A 9,246-nucleotide genomic window follows, 5' to 3' on the forward strand; every position below is an offset into this window, starting at 1 on the left:
AAAAAACAACTCAAAGTAATCAATCATTACAATAAAAAGAGTTTTTTGTTGTTGTTGTTGAGGAAGATCGGCCCTGAGCTAACAGCCGTGCCAATCTTCCTCTATTTTGTATTTGGGATGCTGCCACATCGTGGCTTGATGAGTGGTGTGTAGGTCCACACCCAGGATCCAAATCTGCTAACCCTGGGCCACTGGAGCAGAGTGCGTGAACTTAACCACTATGCCACCAGGCCAGCCCCCCTCAAAGGATTTTTTTAATATTAAAATTGATTATTATCTAAAAAGCATGACTCTTGGAATGTGTTATTTCTCTTTTGTTGTCATAATTATTACGTGATTTGTAATTTGCAGTTAAAGTACTCAGATTCTTGAGGTTCATTCTCATTCCGCTGGAGTCTAGGAAAGTCATCTCTTAGAGGTTGAGCTGAAACAAAATAATAATAACAATAAATAGTTTCTTTTTTTATATAACAGCCTCAGCCATAAGGGGAAACCATACAGTTTTGGACAACACGAAGGAGTGAACTCAGTTGGAACAGGTTAAACGTCCCACTCAATCTCCATTGTTGAGTGAAGGGTGAGTGGACCACTGGCCCTGTTTGCATTAATCTGTCCACAAACAAAACCTCTTCTTTGGCAATGTCATGTGAACTTAATCACTAACTTCAAATTCGTCTGACAAAATATTCAACATTAATAAGGCAGTAAAATTAAGATTCTTACCATTCTCAGTCAGATTTCCCTATGCCAGCAAAAATAGTCAATCAGTAAAATCAGTGATGTATTTAATAGTCATAGCTGATCATTCCATTTTCATTGAAGACATTTTTGAACTCTCGATTTTCCTAAGGCTTAAACACTAGACTTTGCAGCTTTCATATTATACAGAATATTCTGTTCGTGCTAAAATTACATCATACAATTGAAAATACATTTACCACTTTGAGCTTATTTTATGCAAGGCAAAAGACCAAATAGGCATGGCTATAACATTGTACTTGTCATTATCTTCTTCTATGACATTCTTTTTTTTTTGTGAGGAAGATCAGCCCCGAGCTAACATCCGATGCCCATCCTCCTCTTTTTTTTTTTTTTTTTTTTTTGCAGAGGAAGATTGGCCCTGACATGAGATCCATGCCCATCTTCCTCTACTTTATATGGGATGCTGCCACAGCATGGTGTGACAAGCAGTGCGTCGGTGTGTGCCCAGGATCCGGGCCGTGAACCTCGGGCCGCCTAAGCGGAGCGTGCCCACTTAACTGCTTGCACCACTGCGCCAGCCCCCGACATTCTTTATTAACTTCAAATTTGAAGTGATATGTTAGCAATTTGAATCTTCATGTGAATGATTTAAATGTATTTTTGTTGCCTTTGTGTAGAATGGAGTCCAGGCTGGCGTCACCCGTATGCCATGCTTTTGTACATATGTGTTAATGATTATAAGTGATCATTCATTAGATCTAGTCCACAGAGAGTCTTTGTCATATAGTCTACATAATAGCACATAGAAGGCTCAGGATAGAGTTTTCTTGAGAAGAGTAATAAGATTATATAACATAGTTTTAATAATATTCATATTTTAATAATATTCATAATTTTAAAATTTTTATGTCAAATTTTAAAAGGACAACTTTATCACTTCAGCAAGAAGTTAGCATGCTCTTTAGATAGATTCTGTACTGTGACTTATAGATAGAAAATCATCTTTGATGATAAAATCACATTTTAAGCATTTTCTTTCCTAGTCTCTGATATTACATCAGTTCTTAATATAAATTCAACTCATAAACATCTACTAGGTATCTCAATTCATAGTTGTGAGACATTATGCTTACCTAATGTATCAGGCACTTTTTTCCCCCAGAAGTGATATTTTCTGATGTTACAACCATGAAAATCAGGGTGAAACTCTGGGATTTCAGGGAGGCATCAGAAGACAAGAGTAAAGAATGAAGTACAAAAATAAAAACACTTTAATTTCATGATTGGAAAAGTCTTACCCTAATCCTTGAGTATATCTTCTATGCCCTTCTCTTGTATGCCTATATTGTTGCTGTGGTATCTGCCTCCAGTGCACCAGAGAGCCACCAAACCAGGCACCTCCATGCTAATGAAACCCTTTGCTGACCACTGAGGGCCATTGTAGAAGAGGAGGGGCCTGCAAGATTTGTCAGAGATGGTCACCAGGGGTGGAGAGTTGGAGAAGGTCATCAAGAGTACGTGATCTCCAGCTGAAACTCTAACCAGACCGGAGCAATTGGAGGCTCCTCATCCACTCCCCTGTCCTTGGAATGCATATTTGGCCCACCATTCACACTAGGAGCCACTTCAAGGACACAGCCTTGGGCGAGTAATGTGTTGTTGAGACCATGTGGATGGTATTCATGACTGAATCTCATTAAGGACTCTAAATAAACTCTTAAATTAAGAACTTGGCAGGCGGATGTGGAGATCTACTTGTCTTGCGGCCAAGATTAGCCTTGTAAGTTGCCTTGCTTATTAAAACAGCCACCTAACCCCCTCCCCATAAAAATCGTAGTATTTTTATATTGTATCGGTGGGTTTTTTCCTGAGCAACTACAAATAAGGTAGAAGGAAAGTGAAATTGCTCAGGTATCTGCCTCCTTGAGAAAGACTGCATTCCTAATCGCAGTCAACCGCGTTACACATATGCGCCATATATAAAGTAGTATTTAAGAGTTCAGACTGAACTGGCTTTAAATGTAGGCATATCGCTAAGTGTAAATTTACATTTTACACTTAGCCTCTCCAAGCCTTAGTTTCGCTACCTGTGAAATGTTCTATGGTTGCTGTGAATTTCACAAAAAATACAAAAAAGTCTAACACAGTAGCTGCACATGGTACGCATATTGGCTGTTTTATCATAAGTATTATTATAGCTGATTTTATTAGTAGGAATGAAGAAATGTTTATATAGTTCAATGGAAAAGTAACTCATGTATTTATGGCAGAATGGAACATCTATACAGCTCTACAGTCCCCTATAGAGCTCTCAAACAAATCATATTCAACTGGTCCTATATGAATAACCCCAATCAACATTTCTACTTATGATTTTCCACTTACAAATTTTTTAAGAAAATATTAATAATTATAAATACTTACGGGAATTTTATTTTTATGTTGGATAAAAAGTAGAATCATTCTCTAGACATTACACAACAACCTGCCTGTTTCAGTTAACATGAACATCTTCTTAGTTCAATACATACTTGTTGCTATTGTTAATCATACTACCAGCTACTCAATCACCAAAGCAAGAAAATTGAAAAAATTATTCTTATTTGTCTCTTTCCCTCTCCCTCTATGTTTGGTTTGATCACCAGATTTTAATTTCTAAATATTTATTATATCAAATCTTCTATGTCCTTATTATAACCACTTTATTTCACTCCCTCAAAATTTCTTCTCGTAACCATTGCATTATCTCCCTAACCAGGCTCCTTCCATGCAGACATTTATACCAAATAAAAATACTCAATTATATTCTTACTAAATTGCGTCTCTGATTTTATTACACCTTTGCCTAAATTTTTTCAAATTCTTTCCTGAGAAGATAAGGTCTAAGCTCTTTATATGTCATTTAAGACCTTTCATAATGCAATTTCTATCTGTTTCTCCAACTTACCTACCACGCTTCCTACCTTATACTTTATCCTCAAGCAAGCTATGCTGCTTATAAATTTTCCCATATCAACCTTTCCCTTTTATATCTTCAGTTTATTCTCTTTACATGAAATTCCCATTCCCTAAATTCATCATTGGCTAATGCAATCGAAACATCACTCAGTAGAAGCAACACCACCACTTCCCACATCAGTCTCTCTCAGTATGGCTTAAATGGCATTCTTCGGAGTCTTGTGACACCCTCTGTATAATCCCACCATTTTTCACATCACATTGAATTATAATTTTCTATTCATAGGTCTAATTATGAACTTTTGGAAGTTGGGAGAATTTTCTTATTTTAATCGTATTTATTGTATGTTTCTAGTATATACATAGGTGGCAAGTGTTTTTTCAGTCAAAATGGTGGATTTGAGAGGTTGAATGAACATAGCCTGGCTGCTTTTTAGGTCTTAGGAATTGAGAAAAAGAGTAAGAGAGACAGAAAACTTCAATGTTTCTATTTTTTGGTAATGAGAGTATGATATTACCATGTTCTGAGTTAAGGAATATAGAAGGAAGACCAAATCTGGGTAACAATATGAAAAATTCAGTTTAATAAGAGATATCTACACTATACCCAAATGGAGATGTGCAATAATAAATGAGATCTAGAAGTCTAAACATCAAAGAAAACAAAGAGAAATACGGTCTAGAAATATAAATGTATGACTTTTCACTGTAAAGTTGAGATTAGAAGCCTCCTAGAAAGATTCCATAGGATGAGAAGAAGGCCTTTCATAGTGTAGTCCTATCTGTTTTTCAGATAGGAGCACCATCATTTAAGGGATGTACAGGTGATGAGAAGTTTAAGTAAGAACTCAATATAAACAACCCAAAAGTAGGATTAAGTGATGCAACCAGTAGTCAAAAATCAATTACCTATAGTAGTCAGTCTTATAACACAAAGGGGGAAAGTGAGCCTCACGTAAGGATTCTGGTAATGTCATCACATTTTGTTCTTAGTTCTGCAGCTGACACTCTGTCTCAGTGTTAGGAAGACACAAAGGATTGGATTACTGAAAATAGAATATCTTATAGCAAGGAGGCCTCAGCTCTTTAGCACTATTCGATCATTTCCACAAGAAGACATAGAATCTTTGTTGCCCAATATTCTCACTTTTCAATACAGACTTTTATGCTAATTTCTTATTTTTAAATATTAAACAGTGCATGAGACAAAGAAAAGACAACTCTAGGCTGGGTTCAGGATGCTGACCACAATTTTGGAACCTCTGTACTACTTGGAAAAAAGTCTGTGTTCAAGATGGTATAGAAATATCTGATTTAAATAACTGAGGTTCCAAACATAGGCAATAATTTTAACATAGGTGTGAAACACTGAAATTTATCTAACAGCAGTGTAGCTGAAAGATGGCCAGATTGGGTTTCAGAAAACCTGTTCTTTCATTCGATTATATTATTTAGTAAATATATATGAACATCATTAACTCATCATCTATTTTATGGGAATAAAATGAGAAAAAGAAAATGCTTGGGAAGTCATAAGCATTATATTTAGCATATAGCATTATAATTAAATTTATTAGTCATACGGTTCATTTGAAATCAATAACTTCAATGTGGTTCTTTGTAATTCATGTCAATGTATATATGTAGTACATATAGAATGTAGAGAAGTATACAGCAAAAATTCATCTCCTCCTACCCTCTTATATAAGCAGCAGCCGCAACATGATGCTTATCACTCCACCTCACCACTTAATGAAGATAGACAATATTTGGTGGCGGTAGTGGTGTGGTTATGACAGGTAATTTGTATTAAATACTCTCCTAGATATAGTAATTTATAGTAATACACTTAATTCTGAATGATAATTCACATATACCATTAATCAGTTAGAGAAATGAAGATGACTCACGTTTGATAATTTCCAGATATATTTAGAAGTACAATATGTTCCTTGAAGTATAGTCACCTACCAACCAAAATCTCCAAATCATAGAAGAATGATTTCTGTCTGACCTCAATGTTTAGTAAGCTAGAACTAGATGGGAAATATTCTCAAGCTTCAGAAGAATTAAAAAAAAACTTCAAAGAGAAAATGTAGTCATCTGAAAAAGTGTGATACAGTATGCTCATTGGAATTGAAATGGTCCTTGGTTAAAAAGTTTAAGAAAGTAAATTAAAATGCCAAGCATGACGGATAACTTGAGCAATAAAGAATATGTTTCACTCTCTCTCCACAGTAACAGGAAAAGAGTTCAGTCCAATTAAATATTCATGAAACAAAAGATCAAGGCTTTAAGTCTTAGACCAAGTTCAAGACTGGGCATGAACTAATGATCCAATAGTTTATATGAATATTAAACATTTAGTAGAGAAATAACTCAGAATTACATTTTGGAAGGGATTCCATTTTAATTTAATTCTCTGATAGTTAATTTTACCAATTCTGGGTAAGAAATTGATTGACATATAACACAATTATATCCAAGACCATATACTGAAGATTACTCAATTGATGGTTGCCCTAAGTTTCAGCAGTAAAAGATGCACTGAGTAATTTTTATTATATTGTGGTAACAGTTGCTGTTCTTTCCCCAAATCTTTTAACTTCTCACACATACGAAAATTAAATATGAGCTGATAGGCAAGGATACATGTGCGAATTTAATTACTATACTTTGCCCCAAAACTTGCTGCAAACTTAGTTTGAAGGGGTGTTCCTATGTATTATTTTTAGCATTAGTTGTTAGTGAGGCACACATTGCATGTATTAATCATTTGAAATGAAAACTCCCTCCTGAGACCTCCCTAGAAACACGTGTAAGCAATTTCGTTTCAAAAGATTGATGGAATAGAAATACACCCAAGGAAGCTTTGACAGGTTTGACATCCTCCTTTTAAAGATCCAGGAATAAGTGAGGTTAATCCTGCCACAGGCAGAATGCCTCCTCTAAGTGTCTATAAACCAGTGAAATGTGCAGGGGGCCTCAGACACCGCTGAGAGGTCCAGCGAAAATAATCATCTGCTCTTCATGCCGAAAGGCAGCAAACACCGCAGGGGAGATCAAGTCCCAGACTTCCAATCCATCCTCCGTGCAGCAGGCCTGTGGCCATACTTCCCCGGAGAAGGCGCCTTGTCCGTCACTACAACCAGTTCAACCAAAGTATTTTATCCATTTATTTATTTTCAAGTTGTCTACGATGTTTTTGGAAGCAACGGCAGACAAAGCTTCCTCTAGAAAGCCTAAGGGATCTGTATTCCTTTTGAGCAAAATGGCCTGCAGACATTTTTGCAAAACTACTGATAAAAGAACTCTGAGTACCAACATGTTGGCTGAACCAAAATAAAGCATGTACCAGTACATGCCAGTGTACACACCAGTGTAGTGTGATGAAATGGGAAATTTAGAAAAGAAAAAAACTAAAGGGAGCAAAGAGGCTAGATAGAATATAACAATTTATTATTACATGAATTTATTCTCATTTGCCCAGCCTAGTGTTTACTCAAGATATCAGAAACTTCTACCTAATGACAAAATGTTATTTGAAATTACACCATGCACTTTCATTAGCAAAGAAAGAAATCACTGAGATAAGAATTCATATACTTTCCTCAGAGGTGTCTTGTATCATATTTTATTTTAACACCTGCATGAGCTTATGTTTTATACTATGAGTATCTAGGGTTCATGAGTTTCAATTTACTTTTTTCTGTACACACAATATATTTCACAGTCATTGCCATATAATGGATATTCAATAAATGTTTGTTGAATGTTTTGATGAATAAAATTCTTTTTAGATCAGAGTCTTAACTTTGAGTCAATAGAGGATATTTAATAGACTCATGATCCCCTAAAAGTGTACACCAGGTGCTTGTGTTAATGTTCAAAAGTCCATTTTATTCCTGTGGAGAAATCCATATATTTCACCATATTTCCAAAGAGCATCATGATTTCCCTCCCATAAATGATTGTCTCTTTTCTTTAAAGAAATGTAAAGATACAATCTTTCAAGGCAGTATGATATAACAGAAAAGTCTAGGACTTACCGAAAACTCTCAGAAAACCTCATACTTTACAGTGATTTGTTAGAAACGTTTCTGTAAAATTAGAAAAGACAAGGATATTGATTAGGACCATTTGTTTTGAACACTGTAATGAGGTCTTATCCAGAGCAGTAATAAAATTTTTTTTAATATTAATAAGACATGTAAAGTTTGGAAAGAATTGTAAAGAAGAGCATGATTGTGTGTAGATGGTATGATCATCTATATAACAAACATGGGATAATGTGTAGATGATAATTAGAATTAATATAAGAATTCAACAAGATTGCCAGACAACAAAATCAATATTTTAAAATAATGGGAGTTCCAATAAATTACGGAGAAAAAAGTAAAGAACACATAATTTAAAAGATTCATTTACTAAGAAGCTAAAATTATAAGAACTTTGGAATATATCTAGTATCGAATGTACATTTTATAGAAAAATGTAAAAGTGTATTAAAGAATATAAATATTGAAAAATAGAAATTTCATAAAATAAACAATAAATGAAAAAAGAAAGTTCATCTAGTTTCTTTTAACAAGGCACAACAAAACTCTAAAACATAATAATAATAAAACTGATTATATTGAAATTAATGATTCATTTAACATGTAACTCCATAAAAGACAGTCTACCCAAAGGAATCAGAGCTTTTCAATGTATATAACTAGCAAAGATATGGTATCCAGAATACATTCAAAATGTTTACAAATCAATAATAATTTTAAAAAATAGGTATGAACTGAATATATAGTAAAATTGGGAATAGGCATAGACATCAGAGTAGAAATAGTAATGATTATTATTATTAGCATTAGCATCATGATTACTATGGTTATTTAACCTGGACTTGATTTAAGCAATCTTTTCTTCTAGTTCTTTCCTTTTCCAGATCAAGTTTTAACAATCCTGAGAGGTCTCACCCCAAATCACAAAGATTTCCAAAACTACTTTTTTTTAATCCCAAATCTGAATTTCAATCTATTATCACAACACTTAATCCATTGACTCCAATTATTAGATAAATAAATGCTTTTCTATGCACACGATAATTAAGACGACCACCAGCGAATAAGGGAAAACAAATACTCACAGCAAATTATAAGGGAACTCAGTATAGAAAAAGTTAGCTCAGCCTAAGAGTAGCAGAGTGAGACTCAGCCAGTCATCACAGCAATGTAAAGCAAACTACAAACTAAAACACTCTGACAAACTTTATTATCATAATTCTAATTAATCTTTATCAGTTAATTTTGTGGTTGATATGCATAAGTAACAGAGATATGAAAATTAAATATGGGGCCGGCCCCATGGCCTAGTGGTTAAGTTCGGTGCGCTCTGCTTTGGCAGCCTGGGTTCAGTTCCCAGGTGCAGACCTAAACCACTCATCGGTGGCCATGTGGTGGTGGTGACCCACATACAAAACAGAGAAAGATTGGCACAGATGTTAGCTCTGGGCTAATCTTCCTCAGCAAAACAAAAATTAAATAGTAGGCATTTTCATCCTATTTTCTAGCAATAAGATTAATGATCTTA

The 9,246-nt window shown here is 34.7% G+C and overlaps 1 long non-coding RNA gene across 1 annotated transcript; it reads right to left on the minus strand.

Moving 5' to 3' along the window:
• Positions 1 to 298: 298 nt before the first annotated feature.
• LOC131402522 (uncharacterized) lies at positions 299 to 7,763 on the minus strand. The gene is made up of 3 exons (XR_009218743.1): positions 7,710 to 7,763; positions 1,836 to 1,910; positions 299 to 424 (listed from the first exon to the last, which is right to left on the minus strand). It is a non-coding gene; the product is annotated as an uncharacterized LOC131402522 (long non-coding RNA).
• Between the last annotated feature and the right edge of the window lie 1,483 nt (positions 7,764 to 9,246).

This window comes from Diceros bicornis, unplaced genomic scaffold (assembly GCF_020826845.1).
Source record: "Diceros bicornis minor isolate mBicDic1 unplaced genomic scaffold, mDicBic1.mat.cur scaffold_122_ctg1, whole genome shotgun sequence".
NCBI lineage: Eukaryota > Metazoa > Chordata > Mammalia > Perissodactyla > Rhinocerotidae > Diceros > Diceros bicornis.